This window comes from Acromyrmex echinatior, chromosome 4 (genome assembly GCF_024713525.1).
Source record: "Acromyrmex echinatior isolate Ae372 chromosome 4, ASM2471352v2, whole genome shotgun sequence".
Classification (NCBI taxonomy): domain Eukaryota; kingdom Metazoa; phylum Arthropoda; class Insecta; order Hymenoptera; family Formicidae; genus Acromyrmex; species Acromyrmex echinatior.
Window position 1 is genome coordinate 7,994,997 of NC_141855.1, and position 26,696 is coordinate 8,021,692.

General features: G+C 31.1%; 1 protein-coding gene across 2 annotated transcripts in view; it reads left to right on the forward strand.

Annotated features, from left to right (window-relative positions):
• Con (leucine rich repeat protein connectin) overlaps window positions 1–26,696 on the forward strand; it is a 137,407-nt gene that overhangs the window by 16,144 nt on the left and 94,567 nt on the right. Inside the window, exon 2 of one of the 2 annotated variants that reach the window (XM_011066772.2) lies at window positions 24,180–24,256. The exons of the other annotated variant lie outside the window; for it this stretch is intronic. The gene's annotated coding sequence lies outside the window, so the exon portion shown is untranslated. The remainder of the gene's footprint in view (window positions 1–24,179; window positions 24,257–26,696) is intronic. 2 annotated transcript variants of the gene reach the window in all.

Consider the following 26,696-nt stretch of genomic DNA (forward strand, 5'->3'; position numbering starts at 1 on the left):
TGTGAGTATTAAACTGATTTTAATAATAAACGTTTTCTCCTTAAAATGTCTCCGTAGTTAGTTATCAGAAATATATTAAATATTTATAGGTATTTTAAAAAGGAACGTACATTATTATTTTATTCGTTGCCGCGTATTTTACTTAGGAATCCATAGAGGTGAAAGGTAACCGGCTAAATCTAGGAAATCCTGTATTTTCTGTCGCCGACTGCATTCTCGAGCGCATTCCAGTATGTCTTCTCGAGTTACAGGATAAATCTTATCTTGAACTTTTTAATTTTTTTGTACCAACCTTTGTGAACTAGACACTAGACTTTCGATCACCTTCTGCGTTTTTTATTTCATCACTTGCAAATTTCTCATTTTAGATTCCCTTTATTTGTATAGCATCTCAGATTCCATTTATTTCTTAAAGCCGTTTTGCATAACGAATGAAAACAAAAATTTTTTCAGAGAAATTCGACAGGCAGTATAACATTGCCTGTCTAAAAATTTTTGTTAAATATCTTCCTTCTTTTAACTATAAGTTCTTTCGAAGTATTAAGTTTTATAAAAACATTGATTTATAATCATATCATGAATATTGTGAATTTTAAGATTCTTAAAAAAAATCTGTTGTGATTTTTTTTAGAAGAGTGTCTTTATATAAAAACGTAATAATCTCTACTTTCAGGGGGGATGAAAAGTCTGTGTTGCGGTCTTTACTTAAGCTTCTTAAGCCATAAGAAATTGATCAATCATAGCTAATTATTCTTCTTACATTCGACTGTGACTCGTCAGGTTTTACGACCTAAGACTTAAAGCTAAAGTAATGGCTTATAATAGAATGTTTATATAAAATTTTTTTTCAAATATTTTATTTTTGATATATTCAGCCGGTCCGATACATTTTGTTTATTCTATATTTTCTATTATGAGAAAAGTATAATGTCACACGTATACGTAGAAGTAATGAAATTATTAGGATTTTTTCTGCTAAAGAAAACGAATAGTTTCTATTACAATTTTACAAATTGAAATGGCGTACTTTCTGTCTTCTTGTACTTTTTCAGGCAATGTTGAAATATTAGTACGTAGTAGGGTAATTTCTTCGTAAGATTAAATCCAGTTTCGTGAGTGAAGTTTTGAGTCATGACGAGGAAAAATTCGTCCGATAGGAAACGTATTTCGCAGCATGACAAGAACAGTTTCGGGATAGGCAAATATCCGGCCAGCTTACGACAGGAATCTCCCGACGGAGGTCTACCCGACCCTCGCCAGAAACTTTACGGCAGAAATGTGGAAACGCACAGAACTTTGAACTCGTGCGAGCTGATTCGCCTAATACGACATTCAGCTATTTATGTGAGGAAAGATTTTTAGAGAAGATTTTTATATTCTTATTTAAATGATGTTGATAATAGGTTTGTGAATTATTATGAATAATTTAACAGGATCTCATCTCAAAATTTTATTTCTCGATGAATAAAAAAATATTTAAAGGAATATAAAATAAAATGATAATTATAAAAAAATAAATTCCATTATGGTTTACAAAGAGTATTTTAATTGTTAAATTATAAACTATTATGCCTGATGTTATTTTTTTAGGTAGTTAAAAGTAGGAAATGAGAGCAGTAATGTGAAAAATAACTTTTTAATTTTATTTAATTGTTATAAAATTATTATTTATTTTTAATTTTAAAGTTTTAAAGCTATATTATAATTCTAACATTATTTATATATATTTTTTTGTTATCATATTTTATATTTTTATTTATTTTTTATTTTTTATGTTTTCATTTATATTATTATATTTTGTACCATGATTATTATATGCATATATAATTTTAATTTTATTTAAAGATTATTTTTTACAACAATTTTTATTGTTTCCTTTTTTCTTTTTTTTCATTCTCTCTCTCTCTCTCTCTCTCTCTCTCTCTCTCTCTCTCTTTCTCTCTCTCTTTCCCTCCCTCCCTCTTTGTACCTCAATATTATTTGAACCATATTCGTGAATGCACAGCAAACAAATGAAGACGATATGTTATGCATGTTACCATGAAAACGTGACTTCTGCGCGGTAAAGTTTTGTGAGAAAAAAACTATGATGTTTTTCAGTGCACCAATGTCTTTCTACATTTACATGCATCTACATGCACGTATCAATTTTCTATGTAATTCTCAAATATAACTGACTGTATACAGAAGAGAGCGGAAGCTATTCTCGAGTGCTCTAGAAAGAGAGAGAAAGAGAGAGTGTGAGACGAGAAAGAGGGGGCGGAAAGAGAAGTTCATTTGCATCGAAATCGCGAATTATGAATCGCAAGGAAATTTTAATTAACTTTGAAGTCGAAAACGAGATACCTTCGGCGCTATAACCGAGGGAATTTATCGGCGCGTGCGATTCGATACGACGCCCGTAATGGGAATAATCGATTTACTTCATCATGCGATAGAGCGAATTATGCATACCATGATTTCACCAATTTACGAGCGCGGACGTCTTTAAATGCATTCGCTTACAAGCAAAAACTCAAAGCATTAATCCTTTAATTATTAATTCAATTAACTAAGACAGCTAATTTATTCGATATCAATAGAATTCTTTATATATAAAATAGAAAATTAATGAGAATTGTAATAAAAATATAAAATTTTTTTTCTAATGCATGAAGAAATAAAATTCTAAATAAGATTAAATATAAATGAAATAGTATACAAAAACTAAGATAAATTATATCTGTAAATAACTTTATGAAAAGTACAGTACTTCTGAAATAAGTTAAAATTGGAATTTAATTGTCATTATTAAAATATATTCATTAATTCTTCATTATTAATTAAAAATTATTATTAGTAATTAATTAGTAATTAATATGTAATTATTATAATTTACTAAATGATAACAAGCTAATTGTTATCGATATTTAACCACAACGAATATTCTTTTTATGAAAACATAAAATGTGATTATAATAACAATGCGATTATAATAATAATGAAACAATCTAACTTAAAAGATTGTTGAACTCCATTTAACAAATTAAATAGTATTAATTCATTATTAAAATGAGTAATAAATGTCTAGAATACAAAGACATGATTTTAATGAAATACGCAGTAACAGTTATGAATGCTGAAAATCAAGTAACGTCATCAGTGTTCTTCTTCGTGAAGCTTCTACTTTCTAGGAACAAAATTCCGACAGTGCCGCCGCTAACGAGCGAACGTTAATTAAAGATACGAATTTCGTCACGAAATGCTAATTGCGTTACTCTTTGATACAGCTCGCATTGTGTCCCTTGCGGCCTTCGATCCCATAAGTTCATTATAGCGTCGTTCGTCGTTTCTCCCTCAATCGGGAGAGTATGACAGAGGTTTCTTATGAACAGTACGCGACAACGAACTTTCTACCATCGTCTCTTTTTCGGTACCCGGAAGGAATCTGGTGAGTCCTTTGTCGTGGATTTAATCCTGCCAACATTTACACGTTTCTATCTGTGCGGAAACCAACAAAGACGACGATGACGACAACGACGACGACACGACGACTTATATAAGAACAACCCTATACATAGTTAGAAATCTCTCGGAGTCAACCTTCTCATTTTCCTTTGCGCCTTTATAGTTGCTTACTTCGCCTTGTAGTTTCATTCCTTTTACAGAGTTTTGACGATTATCCTTGTTTTTGTATCTTTTATTACAAAAATCTCCTGCTTAACGAGTTTGAACAAGTCACAGATTATGTAAAACTGTTAAGTTCTTATAAGGAAAAAAGTATAACGTGAAATAATAATAGGGAAAGCTAACTATAACTGATAAATCTAACAATTATGTATACAATGCTATGTTCTCTAGAAGTGTGATTCATACTATTGTATAGTTTCTCCTGTTATTTATTGTTAGAGATAATTAGTTTTTGATTACGATTTGATCATTATATATGCGAAGAGTATATCTTAATAAAGTCAATAAGCACATACAGGGTTTTTAGTCTGAAACTCAAGCTTTGTATTTATCCTACAATAATAAAGATTATATCTGTTTTGTACGTTTAAGTTATTCATCAACTTAGTTAAGTTGATAGAGATCAAGTCGATAGAGATTTATTTTTATTCCAATATAATCAAAAATAAAAGATTTATAAAATAAATGCAATTTGTTTAGGTAATTGTTTAATTAATTATTAGTTCAACAACATGTAACTCTTTCTTTTAAATTCGAGAAAAATTATATTCTCTATGGTTTCTTTGATGCCTAACAGAATTTTGATTGCCAAGATATTTTATTATTTTAGAATTTTAAAAAATTGTAGATAAAATTATGGAGAAAACTATTTATACTACTTTAACTGTCTTATGCTATACTATAGCACATGTTTAACATATTAGAAAAGTTTTATTCTATCTAAAATTAAATATATTGTTAGAACTTTTTTAATTTTCAGAATTTATCATAAAGATGAAGATTTTATAAAATTTTTGTGATTAAATATTGAATTTATTATAATATATTACAGAATAATTGATACGCACTCCTAAAAAAATCTGTGCTACAAAAAATTTTTTTTATTTATTTTTATTTATTTTTATTTTATGGTTTCAGCTTAAGGTTTTATTCGGATATCCGAATTTCTCTGATGTCTCATTTTTTAAATTCATAATTTACGGGAAAAAAAACTTATCAGAATCACCTGTCATGTGTCATAAAACGTGAAAAAGTTTAAAAATGTTACTCAGTGTAATCTACTAAACATTTTTTAATTGTTTATTTAAAGTTAGATAGTTTTAGATCTCTAAATGTATAAGTGTAATATTTTTTTTATTTTGAGACAAAATAATTATTATTAATATTAAAATTAAAAAATAGTTAGTTTGTTGCATATAAATTTTTTGCAATGTACAATATGATATGTATATATCTCATTGATGATACTGCTGATTTAATCTGTGTCGTTTTGGATATCAGTTATTCAAAAATAATTAACATTTCTCTTCTATATCAATTATTTTATTGATTTGAAATTTGTTAGAGCTTGCTGAACCTATATAAAAGTATGTTATCTGAATATTAATTTTAATGTTATATAGTGTAATAAATTCAATATTGGATAGATATTGATAGTTCTCAATGATTTAATTTTCTTTCTTTGATATATAATTGAACTAATAATGATGAAAATTTAATTTTCTATAAATTAACTCTCTACTAAATAGTAATACTTTTCTGTGGAGTTTTTTTTTTATTGATTAATTTTAAATTGATCGAAGAATCTATAAAAAGAGAAAAAGATAATGTAATGTATATTTCTTATTAAAAAAAAATATTAAATATCCTCTCTAAAATATTTTAATAATTTTTGTCCTACTGATTACTCGCCAGTTTACCATAATAAAATATTCGCGATCGATAGTTAAATGTACTATAGATCGTCAGAAGGACCATCATAATGAGATAAGTTCGCGTTTACTCGATCTGTATAAGTGTATGACACTCGAATTCAGCCACGAGGCCGGCACCATATGGCCACCGCCGGTTCTCCTTTTGACATCTGTGTTGGCGCAACAATGGTTTGGAGCAGTGGACCACGAGTGCTCGCGGCTACTTGACTTTTGTAATACAGTTACGGCCTCTCCCATGCATCTTCCTTTTCTCTCTCCTGCTGTTACCTCATCTTTCCTTGTCTAAGTGCCAATTCAAGTTAGGTCCCATTTCGGTCGAGTGAATGTTTGATTTGAGCACCATTCAACTCCTCGTTTCCATCTTGTTCACAAGAATGATTGTCATATTAATTCAATTTGGTATTAATTAAACAGTCCGCTTGATTCAATCTGTGTTTAAGGTGTTATTTGTTCAGAAATATTGAAACACTTATCTTCCTTATGAATTTTTTTTTCATTGTCAATTTTATGTTTATTAGATTATTATAAAATCTAATTTTAATTTATGGAATATCACCGTTATAATGTCTAACTATTGAAGTAAATTGCGGAGAAAATGGTTAAATAGTTAGTTATATCGTAGAGAAGTTTTAAACAGGTAAAAACAGGCTACATATTTGAAGTATTTGCATAACAAATTTTGAATTCTTTTAAAAAATCGATTACTTATGAATGGGCCCATATGTAATATCTTAGATATTTGAATTTTTCTTCAGCTCCAAATATTGCCGATTCAAACAGCTGTGGTTGGTCACGTTAAGCAACGGCTGTCCGAAGGAAGTTCGAAATTCGGAGTTGTCGGGAATTCTACATAGATCCGGTATTCGAAGGCATATAGGCGCGCGCGCGCACTCCTAGGGTTGCAACTTGGCGTCGAAATTTCTCTCGCGCCGCTGAGAGATCGATCGCACTATTCGGCCACTTTCCCGTTAGATGTTATATCGCTAGACCTCTCTGCAAAATTACTAGCAAACTCGCAACATCGAATTACTACCGGGCGAATTCCGTCAAAACTTAACAGGCCAACTGAAATCGAATATCTAAGTCGGTACGCGATTTCGCAACTTCGAGCCTCAAGACTGTAAGAGGCGAATACCTAATGTTTATACTGTAAATTATTGTGTAAATTATTTCATTTGCTGCGATATATAATAATAATATTAATTTTATATATATAGCATTTTTATAATTGGCTGCTGCAGCCAATTATAAAAATGCTATGCTATATTTTGTTATCTAAATTGCTGCAGCAGTCAATCTTTTCTTTCAATGTACAGTTACTAAAAAAAAGCAACGCAGTTATCAGTAAAGTTACCAAAAAAATAACTTGTAACTGTAACTTTGTTTTAAGTAACGAGTTACTTTCCTGTATATATATATATATTTGAAGAGGTCCTTCCTCAAAACAATGATATAACTGAGAAAGAATGATTACTTGCGTATAAATAAGTCGAATAAAAAGTTTATAAAAATATAAATAAATAAAATTAATAATTAATAGTATTTTTACAAAGATAAAACTAAATATTTGTGCTTTCTAAAATTTTAATAATTTTTAGCCAGTTTATACATTATTTTAGTGATAATCATCATTGTCAACAGTACATCGCTAACAGTATGAAATGAATCAAAATTTTTACTTGTAGACTTTAATATTTATAATCATCTATATATATATATATATATATATATGTGTGTAATAAAATTTTGATTCATTTCTTACTGTTGGCGATGTACTGTCTTATCATTAAAATAATGTGATTATCACTAAAATAATGTATAAGCTAGCTAAAAATTATTAAAATTTTAGAAAGCGCAAATTTTAGTTTTATCTTTATAAAAATATTATTAATTATTAATTATATTTTTATAAACTTTCTATTCAACTTATTTATACGCAAGTAATCATTCTTTTCTCAGTATCTTATATCATTGTTTTAAGGAAGGACCTCTTCAAATTATTGTATATATCTCTCTATATGCTTGTAAAGAATACGTTCTACAATACATACATATATTTCATAGAATATATTTCTTTATATATTTATATGAGTCCACAGAAACTAAATTACAGTCAATATATATTGGAAGAATATTTGATTGTGTAAATAGTTTATCCTATTTGTCAAACAAAGATGAAAACGTTGTTATGTGCAATATGTGCATGTAAGTGAGAGTACACATGTGCCGACGAATCCCTCTTCCTGTAATCTCGCAATCCTATTGAGTGAGCCGAAAGCATCTTGCACAGTTCTATGTGTTTATGCTGTCGATCGCGTGCAAAAAGACGAGTTTTCGCATGCGATCCGATTTCGTTTCAAGTCGAAATTTGTTCGGAGATGCGGAAGAGCTCTTCTCGGTTTAAGCTGAAGATTTTTATATTATGGTTAACGAGCCGCTAATATTTCCTATGGATTACGTCAATCCGTGACAAGGAAATGTTTATTCTGTACTTGATGCATTTATATTACAGTTCGGTATAGATTACATTAAAGATTGTATTACTAAATTAATAATGTACTATAGATTTAATTAGATACATAAATGTTTTAATACTTCCGGACTCTATAAGGATTATTAGATATTCCTGGTTGGACGTATAATACCTAGATATTCGTTATGCCATGAACTTTGTCTGACAGTTTAGCATACGAAAAGTTGCTAAGTGTATGAAAGATTGAGCGTGCATAAGATTAAAAATAAATAGCAGAAAATAACTAAATTAATTAATAGAAAATGTATTTCTGTATTTGAAATAGTTAACGGTTGTAATTAACAATAATTAACAGTCATAATGAATGAATTCAAACATAACATATTTGCCCAACTAATAAAGAAATAGCTATCCTGAATGTGCAAAGGCATTAATAAATATTAATGTGGAGATAGTTTATCTTTTTTAGCTTTTTAGTAAAAAAGATAATAATAATCATAATAATTTCACGCTAGATAAGAAAAGGGAAGCGTAAATGCTATATTGTTCATGACAGGGTGTCGAATAGAATATCGGCCGATGGTTGAATCGAGACGTGTGTTATTTCACTCGTAATAACTTTACGACACCTTTGAAGAATTGCTTTTGTCGTCTGCGGATGAAGAAGGTAGATGCGAGAATTCTCAAGAAAAGTTGGCGTACTTGTGTTGAAAGGGGAGAGCGAATTGGAAATACAAGCGGGAACGGGAAGTCGCGACGTCTCGGGTACTTGAGAGTAAAGAGTAGCTTGGGGGAGGAGAAAAAGGGGAGCGAGATTTATAAACCTGTATCATCGAGGATTAAGCTCGTTCCACATTGTGTAGACGTGCAGCGAGCTGGAAAGGAAAGCATGAGAGCGAATTGGACTTTAATGAGCGCCTTTAATCTGTAATCTATCTTAATTCAAACACGAAAATTACACGATATGTTGCCGAAGTTATAACACTGACTATGAATTAACCAGCATTGTTAATTGACTAGTGAAAAGTTGTTTTTACTTTGTATACAGTAATGAATTTTATTATATTAGATGTAAGCAGAAGTTTTAATCTCTCTTTTTTTAATGTTCTGATATAGTTATTTTAAATTTAAATAATTTATCGCTTTTTCATGTATAAAACTGATATCAAATTATTCGAAAAGTTATATTTTATAATTTAATAATACACACAATCTTACAAAATAATAATAAACATAATGAGCGAGAAAAGCTTTAGATATCTTTGACATTACCATACATTAAATATGAACTTCAGCTATAAGAAAAAAATATAATACTGCTAAAGCATATCATCATCAATTTGTTCTGTTCTTGGCGAAATATCTCACAATACTAGTCTTGTCTTTAAGACAGTAATTTTGATGTGAAGGTTTTTTTCTAAGTGCTTCTGATGAGATGTGAAAGACATGCTTTATTAAAAGCATTCCTTAAATCAGATTAAAATGTTAATATCAATGCTATTTTTGTCATCAATTATTGTCATCAATTAAATATTAAATAATTTGGCCGGAAAAATAGAAGAAAAATTTACATTATTACATGTAAATAAAAGAAAATTTAAGAAAGATTAAAATTTCTGCAGATACCTAATATTTTGAAAAATTAAAACGATTTATACAAAAAGGAATATGAAAATTTTTTAAAAATTACGATAGTGTTCAAAAACTACATTAAAAACAAAATAATTACAATAAATGCTGGACCGTGGCATATGGCAGCATATGCATTATTTATAGAGATTATAATTTATTGCAAAAACGTCGAGTCTCTTTGCTGAGTCAACGATTCTTTGTTCAATTTGATCAGAAATTTAGACCATACTAGATGCCGATTCCATCGAATTTCTGTCATGTTCATCGTAGAAGGGCGGGGCAATGCGCCGTACTCGTAATCCGGTAGTGACGTCGACGTCGTCGGACAACGCTTCGTGGAGGGTATCGCTTCTGGAAGGCTACCGCGAGAACAAATTGCAGAATGGGAGTATGTAGGAGAGAGCATGCAACCTAAATTCTCACCGAAGACCGGGACTTCCGGGTATTTGCATGCAACACATACGTACGGCTATCGCAAAATTGCTGTCACAAGGCGAGTCACGCGGAGCGTGATCGCCAATCCGAAATCTTGTAGATACAATTCGCATCAAAAGTGCTATACAAAGTGTTCCATAATTTATAAAACGAAGAAATATGTTTCCGAGATCAGTTTCAGTTGATTAGTTTGATGCATAATCAGTATAGATCTGTTTATAATTATTATTCCAAATCTTTTTTGAACTCGTACTTTCTATGTATTATCACGGATGAACATTTGTAATAATTTATGTGATTTTTACGCTTTATATTCTTAATTATTGATATACTTTTTTGTTTTTAATTATAAAATGTTGCAAAGAATTTTTTAATTTTTAATAAATTTTAAACGCTTACAGCTAAGTCACTAAATTGAACTTAATAAAACATTTTCTACTTGAATTGATCTTAGGAACATATTCTATTGTACACAAAACACATATACATACTCCTTAGTTTGCACACAGAATGTGTATATCTTTTTAGAAATTAGTTAACTAAGTTTACACTGGGTAACAAATTTAGATTTCTTGTCTGTTCTTCGAATAGAATTAAGTAATTTTATTACTGAAGATATAATATATATTTAATATATAATATATATTTTATAGCTAAAATATTTTATAGCTTAAATATATATAAAATTTATGTGTGTCGCCATAAATTGCAAGATCCAAATAAATTTATATGAAATCTAAAAGGCATTGTATATTTGCGTGTTAACTTTTATTCTCTAATCTCCAAACTAAAAAAAATTTAGGGCTACATACGTACACAGAAAAAAATGTTTGGTTGAATTAACTAGAATTCTAATGAAAAATGAATGATTACAAAATTCTAGTTAAATTTATACAATTTTTGATTAAATCTTAAAATTCTAGTTAAAATAACCAACATTTAGATTTAATCAGAAATCTAGTAGATTTAACAAAAATTCTGGATTGTTACATTTTCCACTAGAATTCTAGTTAATTCAACCAAATATTTTTTTTCCGTGATAATATTGTATATAAATTTCACACGATATTATACAAGCACTTAAAATCCAGCTAGACCATTTAAAACATTGATTTCTATCGATATGATATATAGGTTGTGTTTCTCATATATACGGTTCTATAAGATTTAATATTGTTTAAAAAAAAAACATTTAATAATCTTTAATTAAATGTACAATGGTTGGTAAGTCTGCAGAGTTACCTACTACTTCTATAAATGGAAGGGCATTTAAATGAATAAGTAAAAATGAAATGAAATAAAGATAAGTGAATACGAAATATGGTTTCACTCGGAAAGTGAGAAAAATGAGAAAATGATCTTGAACGCGAACGAAAAGCGTATTCAAGTATTACAAGTAGCTAGACTATAAATTCTCGATCAGCTTGACACGGTGCTGCCGCTATATTTCGGTATTGTAGAACATAGATCGCGCGAATATATTAAGCAGGCCGTACACGCGAAAATCGTGTTAACCATCGCGCGATAAATTCCGGTAGCGGGCGCGGCGGGCGATCGGGGGTGTAACAGAGTGGCTGTACGATTATAAATTACCAACTCGCCGACGATCTCTTTCTGCTAACGAATCGCGCGTAATTTGCTCCACTCGCCTGTGTGCCTAGCGGTGTTGATACTTCTGAATAATGCAACTTGAGAGAAACAGAAACATAGTAGTGCTGTTTGGAGGGACCTGAATTATTGAAAAAAATTTGTCTAACAATAAATTATATTTGAATACATTTACGTAGTTTTGTATTGATGTCTATGATATTATTACACTGTTAAATTTGACTTTTTTTATCTTTGACGTGTGAAGTGACTTCTCGAATATATTTTTAGCCACTGGATTGGAATCTGTGTGCTCAGAAAAATTCTATCACTTCACATTTCCGAGTAAATTGGAATAATATTGGCGAAAAATGACAATGTTGGTCATATTTAGAATGGTAGTGATTAAGGAAATTTTATTTTGCCAATTTTATCCATACTATCTTACGTACTATTTTTTGCCTTCAAAATAAGTTTTTTTTGTTTCTGGACGATTTTTTATGATCAAATTACATGAGTTTGAAGTTATTACCGTTTGATGCTTATTTGAAGTCGAGAAAGATTTACGATACTTGACGGAATAATAAAGATAAAATAAAAATAAAAAATAAAAAACAACATTAAGCAAGATAATAATAAATTCTCGAAAATGTAATAGACAAATTCTAAGGACAGCATTGTTTTCAGCATCAAAAAATACTTCAGAAATGATACTTCACAAGCCAAAGATAACGAACACTGTTATTAATTATAATTCCTCGCTATTCTTTATTTTATCATTTTATTTAGATAGTATAGATAAAATGCTGTATTCTGAATATTGGAAATCTTATACTTCTTTAATTAAACTGAAAAGAAAAATGTCACATAATCGCTATAACTATTGTATGTATTTTGTAATTCTTTTTCTTTATTTAACTACAGTGTAAAAAGTAAATGGTTCATAATAAATGAAAAAAATTATAAAGAGCTGGGATACTTCATCTTAAAGATTAAATGCAATTCCGAATGGTTTGCAAAACGGACGAAAATTACGATTTGTCATGCTTTTAGCATCATTCCACTTGGATGTGTCTCGTACATTTAACACGTTTAACAAGAGAATTAAGTAAGACGTTATGCGACAGCGTGAGAGCCGAGGGATATACGGGTGAACTCATTTATCGTCGTCATCGTGTCGTTACGTTGATCCTGGCGTGTCGAATTCTTTCACGATGTACAAGCTGACTGGAACGAAAATTGATTCGTTCCGTTTAGTTTCGAGTTTTAAAGATCTAGATCAGCAGTTTCCTAAGTGGAGGATTACCTATAGGGAAGCGATAAGCGTCAGGGGAGTGGCAGAAAGTATCGCTAAAACAAATTTATCAGTTTTATTGAATAAATTAAAGTTTTTCTATATTATATATATTTATTATTATCGATTAATATAAATATTATTTAATATAAATATTATTTAATATAAATATTATTTAATATAAATATTATTTTGCATGTTATTTCATACAGAATTGCTGGTTAAACTGTCTTTTAAAGGTCTAAAGGTAGAGATGGCAAGGGTAATTTAAGAGACTAGGTTCTGGTACTGTCGCGCGTGATTCCAATATTTGCGTCGTACTCGTCGGACTTTGGTCCGACGGGTATTGTAAGTCAATCTCGTCGAGAGTTCAATCTATCTTACGACAAGATGTCGATCGATGTCTGAAATCAGAATTCTGCGGAGCTCGTGATGTACGGCGTCTCTTCGAGGAAGGCCTCGTGATCAAATAGCCGCAAGATTAAACTTGTATCGTGATTTAACTTACTATCACGTGATACTGCTTACTGATAAATTGTATCGATTTGCTCGAGATATTTATTTGCACCAGAAAATTATTGTAGAAGAAGATAAAACAATTTTATAACGTTTTAAAAAAATTTATATAGAAGAAGATAAAAATATTCTTATTTCACACATTACAAAAAGAGATTGATTAATAATTCAAATATTTAAATAATTCAAAATAATACATATTAAAACGAATTAATTTAATTGCGTAAAATAATACGTAAATTAACATATATTTTATATATCTATATGTAATAATATATATATGTAAAATTTAATCTATTTTATTGTATTTAAATATTTTAGCAATTTATTACATTGAATTCAATTTAATCTTAATATATATTGCAGAAAATACGATATCCTAGAATGTAATGACTACATCTCAAGTTTGCTTCATATCCACGTACGGTTTTCATATTTACATTTCGCTTACACAGATGGTGCATTAACCCTCGCCACATGAATTATGAGAGCATCATCTCTTCCACGCGACCACAAATTAGTTTCAATTACCGTCGAGAACAGGCTTTGATAACAACCAAAGCGAGTCATCGCGGTGATGCATCAAGTTACTTTTCTAAATTTCAGAAAAAAAAGCATATAAACGTCATACTTTTTAAAAGGAATTATGTATTTAAAAAAAATGATAATTTTTCGCGATGTTAAAATTTTAATTTAATTTAAAAATAAATTAAAAAAAACAGTTTATGAACGGTTACAAGAAAAAGTTACAGTATAGCACGAATTTAAAAATATTAATAATTTAACTTTACATAGCAAGATAAGTAATAGGTAAAAATAATTGATAAAAAATGTAACAGTAATAAAAATAAAGTTTAATATATTAAACTGTAAAAGGACCAATAATTTCGTATAAATGTAGGTACTTTCAGAAACGTATGTCTTTCGGGACTCTAATGCTAGTAGCTCTAAATAAGACATAAATATCTATGATATTACCTGTACATTGTGAGAAAGCACATCTTTCACAAAATTGATCTTCACCATCAGCATCCAGCGCACGTCGAAACCACTCGCTCATATCCTTCTGAAACGCGAAGCATCATCGGGGGTGCGAAACTGCAAAGCGCGAAGTCGGTATCTCTTTCTAGGACATTAACGCGCCGCTCGTGCAAGATGTAAATATCGCAATCATGGGCACGGAGAACTTAACGGGGGCGGCTTTCTCAAAATACGGTACGTCGCGCGTGCGGCATCTCGACACGCTCGAACAGTCGGTGCGCTGGAGATTCGCGGACACGCGGAGCAACATAAATGCATTATTCAGGGAGAGGCGCTGCGAAGCGCTACGAGGCGCGGCAGTGTACGGGGTGGCAGTGTACACACACTCTACTGCGTTTACGTTACTTCCAGGAGATTAAACTTGCATGCGGCGCGCGAGCGAGCTATGAAGTATAGTCGCAGACGGCATGGCCGACATGCGACTTGCGCTCGGACAATGCACCGGACCGGTTTCGGATGTTGCTTCACACCCCCTTTTTCATTTCAACTTACCCCCCCATTCTCTCCCAGGGGAGAGAAAGGGCAAATTTCGATTTTATTACGTATTGAGAGCGCGCATGCATTTTATTGGAAAACAAAGGAAATTGTGTACTCATGGAGCTTTTTCGATTTTATGCAAAATGAAGAAAATGGAGTAAAAGGATAAATTCGGTGAATATATATATATATATATATATATATATATATATTCACCGAAGGATAAATTTAACGTGTGATAACGAGATAGGTTTACGATAAAAAGTACACAAGAAGGATATGCGACGAGCTGATAATGTCTAAGGAAAGCTTAAACCTAATTATATGAGACGATATAATGTTTACGGTTATCCACAATGTTATCCCTCGCTGTAGTTTCCAATTTCGCATCGGATGTTAAATTTCCACATGTATATTCTGCGAACGTGATGCAAACGAACTCCGCTTTGTTTCGGAAACCGATACCGCGGCCGGTAGCACAGCACGTCCCCTTTAACCCATTAACCCAAATAATTGGCGATTCGCCAGGATCGACCAGGACGCGCATTCGGGCCTGATGTATTGCTCGAAACCGCGTTAACTTCGCCGCTTAAGACCAATCCCACCCCGCAACAGCAATTCCATTAAGTACAATTGTAAGCGTAAGCGATTACCCGCTCGATCGTTGACATCTTAACGTCGCGCTCGGATACATGGCACATATTTCGCCCGCAATTTGCAGTCAGCATAGACACTATGTATCTTGATGCATTGCGTCATTATGTGTGAAACAGATAGGAAGTTTCATTTTGTTTCTTTTTATTAATGTCTGTCTTCAATAACGCAGTTTAATACAAAAAGAATCTTTGCAAATTATTATTTTATGTAAATTCTTAATACTAAATATAATTTTGCTCTCGGAAATTCTCCATCACGTCATAGTTTTCAGATATTTCAGATTAAAGTGTGAAGTAGTAAAGAGGGTTATTTTAATATAATTTATCATGCTACAGTTGTGCGGTATATGACGTGTTAAAAAAGTTTTACCCTGTTCAAAACTAAGTTAAAACTATCAATCCTTAAAGGTAACTCATTATGAAGATTAAGATTAATAAAATTTTCATAAATAAAGATTAGATCTATTAGGAAGCTTGTTATATTAAGAAACACATGCAATCAAATAAATACACGCAATATATCAACGTTAAATTCACTGTATATATATATATATATATATATATATATGTATATATATATATATATATATACATATATTTTTTTATTTTTAATATCAGATTTACATTTAATAATATTCATGTTATAAATTTTTGTAAAAATTGAAATTGAAAAATTTTTTAATTTTAATATTTATGGCGCATTTATTTTTTCGCTCTAAATATTTATAATTGTATATTTGTTGTTTATTATTTGTTAACATTTATTAATTTCACATTTGAGTAATTTATATTTAATCTTCATTCAAAAAATTGAAAACTCTTAAAGTTGAATAAATAATCAGTAAATGTAAATGTTGGTAAATTTTAACAAATTATAAACAACAAATAAATAATTGTAAACAATCAAAATGCTATGGCAAAAGAAATACGCGGTGAATATTAAAATTAAAAGGTCCAATTTTTATATTTATAACTTTTTTGAACGATGTAGTTAGATTAAATATTTAATGATCACAAAGTCTTACTATAAGCTTAATCTTTATAACAAATTCCTTTTGAGCATCGAAAAAATTCTACCAGTTCTATATTTAATTTTGAATGGGACAAGATTTTTCCATCACGTCATATAGCTTGTAGCATGTTAAGATCTTTATATATATATATATATATATATATAAATGTGTATGTATATATATATACTATGTATATCTATATACGTTAAAATAATCTCTTTTTTCTTCTTTTTTTGTTAATCTGAAATTTTTTAAAATTGCAATCTAATAAAGCATTTAAGAGACTAGAATTGTATATATTTAACATAAAAATAATAATTATTTAAATAATAATAATTATTTTATAATTTTTTAAAAAGTTATCTTTTTGCTGTGTATTCAAATATTTTATTACAAAAGTTTTATATTTAGAGTTTATAACATGTTCGCGTTATTTTGCAATTATTTCAGGAAAAAATTGCATAGAATTAAGATTTTAAATAAAAAAAATGCTGTTGAGTTAAGAATGCATATCGTGAATATGTGTTAGTTTCTATTCAAGAGAATATTGCAGGAGAATCATGCCAATTAACTGAGACTCGATCCGAAACGCGGACGTTGACGGAGGACGACGAATTCGCGTTTGGAATGATTTATCGTTCATCCGGGTACATCGAGACGTGCTACACGTGCGAGTCACGATTACACGTGTGCGTGGATGTCCGCTACGAATCCATATATGTGCAGAGAGTCGTTAAATGGATGATAGTGGTGGTATTTGCGCGCTGGTAAGATGAGGAGTCGGTTTCTCGTCTTGACGTCGCGACGAGGATTGAGGGAGGGCGGACGTAATAGCGACAGTGATGACGAAGTAATGGAGCCAAGGCTCGCGGAGGATTCGTGGAGATCTCATCGTCGGGACATGCATGGGCTCGATTCCACCCCGGTACCTCAGATCACGAATGCATCAAAGTCGTTTTGCATTCCGGTCGAATCGGATCAATATTCGTTCTTCGTTCACAGGGTGACCTAAAAGGAACAAAGTATTCCGGATATTGCATACAATATTTTTTTTGCAATGTTAACTTTTATAGATTATCTAGACTGGAATAATCTATTTGTGTGATGGTATATTTTATTTAGATATGCCGCTTATTTTGGCTGCTTATTAAAACAAATATAATTCAAGCTATGCAAATGATTTATTTATCGAACGACTGAAATATCGGAGATTGATAAAGCAACAGTGTTGCTATTTTTTTATTCCGAAGTTGAACGTTTACGTAATTCGATAATTTAATTAATTACACGTAGCTAAACATGTAACTTTGAAACGTATGTTGTTAGTTGTATAAATATTTTATGTCATGGCGAAACTGACTCTCATTTTGTATTCTGATCAATTTGACAATTGTCGCTGTTTCGTCCATAAATAATGCAGAAGATCATCTAATTATAAAATTAGATGAATAATTTGTTTACAAAAGGGTTATAGAAAATTATGTATTAGGAGACTTATCTCTCAGTATAGTTACAGAATCACAGACAATATTGTTGAATTCAAGACATAAAATGATAATAAGTCGTCTGGAGAGACAAAGATGGAGAGAGAATAAAAAAATTTTCTAAAGTTGACATAAAGATTTTATAATATTTTACTATTAAAACAATTTTTTCTCATAAAAATTGTTAAAAAATATTTCTGTTCCTTTAAATATATAGAACTATAATATATTATCTAATATATATTGTATATACACATATATATATATACAAAATGTAGAAAATAAAATAAAAATATATGTAAAATTTACAATTTTAAGTAAAACTTTAAGTTTAATTAAATAATTTCTTAGATAAGTTTTTAAAATTATTTTGTATTATATATAATTTGTTAGTAAAAAGTTTAGCTTAATATTTATTTTAGAAAAATTATAAATGTTTTGTGGAATTTTATATTTATCAGACTAGTTGAGTTAATTAAGAAACTTAGTTTCCCTAAAAAATTTATTAGAATTTATGATCTCTCTTTTTAGAAGTTAAATACCACATTAATATAAGACAAAGTCCTTTTAATATAAGACAAAGTCCCTCTTGCGCAAAGCTGCTTCATTATTTTCTCTCTTTTACTCTCTTTATCTCTCTTTCTCTCTTTCGCTCACGAATTAGTAGGATGAATTTTCCTGCAGTGAAAATTTGCCACGAAACCTTAATAAGACTAGTTTCGGAATCCTTTATTCTCTACGGAGTTTGCCCTTCCATTTTCCTTTCTTCATCATCGTCTACTTGCGTTTTTCGACGATGCGATGGGTGAATCATCCCTCGACCACCTCGCCCCCGATTCCCCCGAAAACTTCGTTCCGCCTTTAGCGGTGGCGTTCCGGGTATAAGCGTTATTCCCCCAGCTCGTAACTCGATAACTCGATAACTCGCCTGTTATCCGCAAGGTGCCGAGTAAATTTAAGAGGCCGCTTAAAATTCTACGCCTCCCGCCAATGAGGTTCCCTCGAGCCGATATAGATAGAGCTCGACCGATTCGGATCGTTAGTTATCTTACGAAGAGATTCTTTACAACGCGTATGCGTGAGAACTCTTTCCCTCCCTTAACTTATGAGACACAGAAGTTACTAAAAAATGTTCTGTCATTTATTTCTTTTCTATTTTGATTTGTAATGAAATAAACAGTTAAAATATGAAAAAATAAGAAAAAGAAAACGATCTTCGACTAGTCTTATTATTATGATTGGTGATTATATATATGATTATATATATGACGTAATCGCTATATAAAGTTAGTTATAGTTTATTTTGACTATATTTCATGTCTAATTATTTAGAATATTTTTATTTAAAAAATGAAGCACACACACACACACACACACGCGCGCGCGCGCGCGCACGCATACGTACACGCGCACGCACACGCACACGCACATACACATTAAGAGGTAATCAATTTGAAACTGAGTGAAGTGCGCTTGCGGCTAAGGAAAATACGAATTGTCGAAAAGCAATTCCTTCACAGATCTGACTCGGCAGTCTATAACTCCGCGAGTCGCGCTTGTCGGATTCGATGTAGCGGCAAAGCGATTCCTCGACAAGGAGCGCTAGCGGAAAGAAAACGGCGCCACGACGCTAGTAGACGCTGTAAATCACCGTCGAGGATTTACCGATCGCCGAGATGGCTCGTTCGGATCGTTGTCTCGCGACATTTATACGGGGTGTCCTTTTTATTACAAGTTTTTTTCGATCTCGATCAATTTTTCTCAACAAAGATGTCCAAACAACTTTCTAAATAATTAATGATTGGAAATAAGAGATTTTTTTGAGAATTCTGAATTTAAAAAAATAATAACGCGATACTTTTTAAAATAAATTTCAAGTCGACGTTGTTTTAATAAAAAAGTTTAATTTGGAATTATCTCTTTTAGTTGCTAAACTTAGGATTTTATTTGTGTGTTTAGTAAAGGTTTTTTGTAAATTTATAAATCAATTTTTTTGTTATTTTCTATGAACAATATATTGATAAAACATCCATTTACAGTGCTAACAGCATTATGGATGTACAATTTATTGGAATTAATGTTGACGATAACAATTGAAGAGGTAATCAAATGGAAGAGCCGGCATATCTGGCATTTATTATAACATTTTAAGATATCAAATTTGAAGGTTCGGTTGATGGCCTGGCTAACGCAATTTAACGTATTGACGCATATTTATATGTGCATGCAATTTCATCAAACCAGCGTTGCACAAGTAAATTGATAGTTGCACGCGATGGAATATAATAATTCATTTCCAGGTCGCATTTAACTTTTATTGAATATCCTGTAACAAGCCTGGACATTAACAGAGAAGGGAAAAGATAATTAAAAGAAATTTTTTTTTAACAAAACATTATTTGCATATTATTAAACACACACATGCACTTACACATTTATAAAAAGGTATTTATAAAAAATTACAAAGACGTTACTGAAGATAGATATAAATTAAAATTCAATTATGTGAATAAGATATATTTATAACATCCGAATAAGATTACTTCAAAAAATGGGTCAATTAACATCATTTTTGAGTTATTGTATGAATAATAAATATTATCCTATCAGATATCAAAATTGAATTAACTGATCTTCATAAAAAAAAATTATTAAAATTGTCTCAAAAGGTGATTTCTGAAAAAAAATTGTCAATATCGTCACAATTCAAAAAGGGCGATTTTTAAAAGATTATGAAACAGAAATGACAAAATAACGTTTTATTATGTTAAAAATATATTCTTTTTATCGATATTATTTGATTAGTTCGTTTTCCATCAAGTTGAAGAATAGTTCTTTCTTTTTTTCTAAATTTAATTTTTTGAGTTGTTATTTTTTTAAATGGAGCAATTATTTTATAATTTTTATATGCTGGTTTTTGGAATAGTTATAAAGTATAATTTTGCTATACATTGTAACTCATAAAACAAACCGATAGAATAATGGTAAAGAGCTTACTATAAAATAACATTTGTCTGCTTTTTTGATATGAGTCTTCGGCGATTGGAAGCTTTACATGTCGCCTCAATATACTTAAATCGATTTAAGGGAATCGGTGGTGAATCGCTCGGTAGTCCTCCATTGGTCGATAATAATGCCTGGAAAAACGCCGAGGGCAATATAATAAATCGAAAATCTACTTGATATAAATGTGTTTGTGTGCTAGCCACGCACACGTGCAGACAAACGCATTCGTCCACTCTCAACGACGAGAACGTTTAACTGCATTCCAATAAATAACTTTTATGTGAACTGCGGCGTAGTTTTCTCGCAAAGATTTAAGAACGGTAGTAGTTTAGGAGACAAGTTCTGGGGTGATTCGCTCCGTGAGCTTCCTAATTTTTATTTCCGCCATGACGTCATGGTTTCTCTCACTCTCTCGTGAGCATCCCTTGAACATCACGGAAGTCGTTACGTGATTGCGTGAGGGTGACGTTTGTGTTCCGTGACGATGACCACGTTTTTTTTCTACCATGTTGATTTTGATATACGAGATGTATACTTACAATCACCCCATCGATATTAATAACTGAATATAATTTTAGTAATAAAAATACGTCAAAATACGTCGTATTTTTGTGTGAGACAAACAATTTTTTTCATAAATTTTTAATTAATTCTGACAGAAGAGATTATAGTAGTCATCTTTGTTATTCTTGTTATATTCTTGTTATTTTCTTTAAAAAATAAAATGTTACGTAAAAAATATTTTCTCAAAAAACGCTTTTCCAGCAATTCGTTTGCCGCGCTTACAGGTTCTCGCGGTATTGTCGAAATGAAAACTTGGCTGTAGTGTAAATAACGCCGCGAGGACGATTGATTGAAGGGAGTGATGGTCAGTTTCGTTTTAGTTTCGCGAATGATGGTTAGATTTCGATAAACGAATCGGGAACGACCGACCGTTTGTCACATGGAGCTGGCTATTTGGGAGAACGTCGCGAATACTTTTTTTTTATAGTACTGGTTGATTGTAACATTGATTAGAACATTAAAAACATTTAGAAAGACACTAAAAGTGTAATGCACCTACATGACTAAGATTTGTCATTATTATTAAAAAGTTAACTTTTATAAATTTTATTATTAATCACAAATTTTTTAAAGACTACAAATTCTAACTGTATATTTAATTTTGAATGTAGGAATAATATCCATTTAATATCCAAGATATTAAATATCATATAAATTACATAAATAATAACTTTTAATGTTAAAATAATTCTTTTATAATCTTTTACAATCTTTTTTAAAATTTCTTAAAATTGTGACTTAAATAAATTATTTTGAAAATTAAATTTATATATAAAAATTATTAAATGTCTTTCTTGGATTTTAATGAAGCTATTTTTGTTGAATTACGTTATTATTTGACTTTTAGATTCTAAATTTGCAAGAGAATAGTAAAAACCCGATTTTCGTGGTTACGAACGTCGCGCGATTCTACCATTCGATTAATTATTCGCATTCGTAATTTGATATTCCGCGCGCGCGACCCAATATTCGTGCATAGCCGCGAAATAACGACCGAATGGTTTCCAAACGCCGCGAACAATAAACCGGATTAATGTCGCTCCATTCTTGCGGCAATTAATATACTAGTTTTGTCGCAGATATAACACAGAGGTGTTAGTAATATGAAAACAATTAGTTAAGGGACCAATCGTATGGTTGATCGAATATTTTATAACTTTGTCTCAATCATGAGATGGAAATCCAAATATAAATTAAGTAGTGATGACAAAATAGTACAACAGTATCATAGTTAATTAATTATGACTGATCCAGTATCCATTGACTACAATTGATCCAGTATCCATTGATACTGGACTAATTCGAAATCGAATTACACAGAAAACAGTCCTAGAAACTCTTTATTCTTTTTAATCAAAACTTCCGTTGTGCAATTATAAGATACAGTGAATTTAAAGCTCTTCGTATCGATTTTGCTTCTGATTGTTATTTAAATATTTAGTAAAAGCACTAGATGTGGATTAAATAGATGTCCATTAAATGATACATATCACAAGATTCTTTAGTATTTGTTTTCTATTTTTCAAGTGTCAATTGAATTTAATTTATTAGGAACAGTGCTACACATTTTATTGATGTCGTTAATTAATTAAAGTTATGAATTGACGTATGTATCTTTAAAAATTCATTCAAAGTGTAATATCATAAAAATTGCCTTAGTAAGTAGTAAATAGCATTAGATAGAATGGAAAAAATCAGATTTCATGAAAAAATCAACGTTATACTCAGTTGAGATTAAATATATTCGCGGGTATGATTTAATCGCTATGTTATTACTATACTTTTATTGCGTAAATTTATTATAAAAATATTTAAAAACTTGTCCAATCTTAGAAATGATGCCCGAAAAAATTTATTTATTTTAAGTATCAAAATAGAATATAAAATAGTATAACTGCCTATATGCAAAAAGTGTTATTATTCATAATTTAAATGTTTTTTATTATTAAACGTTTAATTTTTATTAATTTTTTAAAATTATGATTGATTTTAACTGTCATTAATTTTAAACTTGAATGTGTTAAAATTGCATGATCCATTGACGATTAAATATAACTAGATGACCTATAACTAGATGTGGATTATCAATTATAATTTCATTATATATATTACGATATGTATGCGCAAATCATTTTTATTATTCTTATAGGATGTAATAACGCCACCAAAAAGGATAAAGTATTTGGTGAATTGATCCGCAAATAGTACGTGGGGTTTAATTGTGGATAATTGTCATTATTTTACTTAATTCAAATTAAAACATGTAAAATAGTATAAAATCAAAACATGTAAATGGTATATAATGAAATGGTATAAAATCATCCATAATATTATCTTTATGATTAAACATGACATAAATATTTTATTAATTTAATATTGTTTTGGATAAAAATATGAATTTTCATGGTTTTCTTTATAAAATTTTTCTAAACATACATTAGAATAGTTTTTAATTATTATAGTTAATAAACTAATTTAGCTATAATTTTGATTTTAGGAAAGAGAACAAAAAGAAATCGATCTCTTATATTTTTTTAATTTGATTTAAAATTAGATTTTGCTAACTTTATTTATTAAATTTTTTATTAATTCTGGATTTTATTTTTTTCTTTTCCAGATGATTTAATGATTTTATCCAGTAGTGCGTAGAAAATTGATAAATTCTGTATTTGTGGTGAAGATTGGCGATTTTCGGTAAGTAGTAAAATTTCTATATAATTGTATAAGTCGAAGGAATTAAAATGTTTTTCAAAAATCGAATAGAGAAATACAAAACCATTTTTTATTTAAACAAGTAATTTGAATTAATAATGGAGCATAATATTTAAGCAAGAAGGCGAGATTCAAAGACTTATTCAAAGAACGTTATTCATGAATAACTTTTTGTTTAATCTGTTATTTATCAAATGAGATTGAGATTTGCCCTTCTTCCCTTTGACTCCCCGTCAGACCCCATTATTGTTTTCCGGCTGTGGACATGGCGGAGGAAAAGCAGACGTCTATTCGTGAGAAGCGGACGAAACATCTGGCCGAGGAAATTTAATTTCTAAGCTTTAGCTCTCTGCACTTTCGCTTAGCGCTAATTCCTCGCCCTTTGTAACTCGATAAAAATCGACAGCCCCTTGTCACGCCTTCTCTTAGTCTCTGTATCAGCGAGCAAAAAAAAAATGAAGGCGAAAAGGCGACGATAACGTTTGCCAGTCCCTTTTCTACGCTGATTGGAAATGTTTGTCTCCGGATCGATCTATGATCCAAGTCTGCTCACACCATTCTCCTTCTATCGTCCATGCCTTCAGCAACCGGAATTTTCCTCGTACCGCGAAAAGCTCTTTCCTACCATGAACGTTTCGATCGGTAGGAGCACACACACAGCTTGCCAATTCTTTCTTCCTCTCACTCTTTCGTTTATTGGCGGTTTCTGCTGAAAGCCCGAATCGAAGGAAAGAAAAAAGTAGGAGGAGATGAGAAAGAGCACAGAAAGATTACGGATGTTTGAAATTTATTTGTGTAAGGTTCTCGAAAGCCGCAGGCGCGTTATTAATTGAAACGACCGTCAATGTCGTCTTTGTCCTGACGTTATTTTTGAATTTCTTTGCATTTCAAGTTTTTACAAACTTCTCGTTTGTTCTGAGCTCTTGATTTGTATTGCATTCTATTATAAAGAAGCTATTCATAAAAGAAAAAATTTTTTTATTTGTATGTAGAAAATTGTACGTAGAAAAACGTGATAAATATACATAAAAATTAATTTTTTTCTACGTTCTTTTAAAAAAACCTCTCCTCTCTCTCTCTCTCTCTCTCTGTCTCTCTGTTTCACTTTTTATCTCTATTTGTTATTTACAATTTGTAAACGGTTTAATTTGGAATTATTAAATGAGTAATAAAATTAATACATTGAATTAAATCTACGTTTAATTATATGTAAATTTAATACTCTCCTTTTAAATTGGGCAATTGTGCATTCTATAAAACGGTTTTAAGGATGAAAGAAAACCAAAAGAAAATAACGATTTAGATTTTTGTGATCCTCTTCCAAACCAGCAAAGCTAGAAGATGTGGAACACATCGAACAGGACAAACCATCCGGAAGAGTGCATTCGTTTTCACGCGAGAAGCGCTAGAATTTTCATCAAAAGCACTGTTTGCAAATAACGAATAAAGATAAAAAGTAAAACAGAGAGAGAGAGAGAGAGAGAGAGAGAGAGAGAGAGAGAGAGAAAGAGAGGGGAGGGAAGGAAAAGAGGATTTTTTTTAAAAAGACGACGTAGGAAAAAATTAATTTTTCCGCGTGTGACATTCTTTGAGACAGCTTAGCAAGAATTCCATGGTGCAGTTACCTCCGGCAAGGCCTTTGCATTTTTCCTTCCCTCCTTCCCTTCCTCCTATCATCTTTCTGCAATCCCCTTTACACTGCTGTTTTTCCTTAATGATCCGAAGGGGTCATCCCTTTTCGCCCTCGGGCCGACTAATGTCTTTGTCATGTTGACTGTCGACAAATCGCCCTTTGAAGCGAGCTTTGCTCTTATTCTTCTCATGTCACCCCTCGTGTCCTCCCCACGCATCTTCTACCCTCATTTCCCCTTTGCACGCATACGTCATTTCTTTTTAGAGTGCCCGAAACTAGGCTTTTTCGTATAAAACGGGAGGGGAAACAGAAGAAATAGGATGAAGGTAGAAAAGGAAGAACTGGTATCATGCGCATCCGCCGCGAAAAGTCTCCACCCTTATTTCCAGAAGGCAGCAAGCAGGAAATCAGCAGCGGGCGAATGGCTAGAATCAGATTCTACCAAACCTTCCTTCTTTTTTTCCTTTTTCTTTTCCGGGGCGGAGTGTTTAAAGCCCGTGAAATGGGCCGATTCTCTCTCTCTCTCTCTCTCTTTCTCTCTGTCTCTCCTACCTGTTTCTCTTACTCTGGTTCGTTGATTTTCTTGCTCTCTCCCTTTCGCTTTCGCTCACCCTGCAGGCTGAACTTGGATGCAGGGGATGCTTCTCGCTAATGGCTAGTAGTTTCTCCCAAGGCTCGAAGGTTTTTTTGGGGTACTGAACTTGCGGTTGCCAAAAATTTTAATTGCGCCGTCGGCTAGAACCTCGCCCTTTATCTCGTGCGCGCATTACTGTTTAAATCGAGATGTTT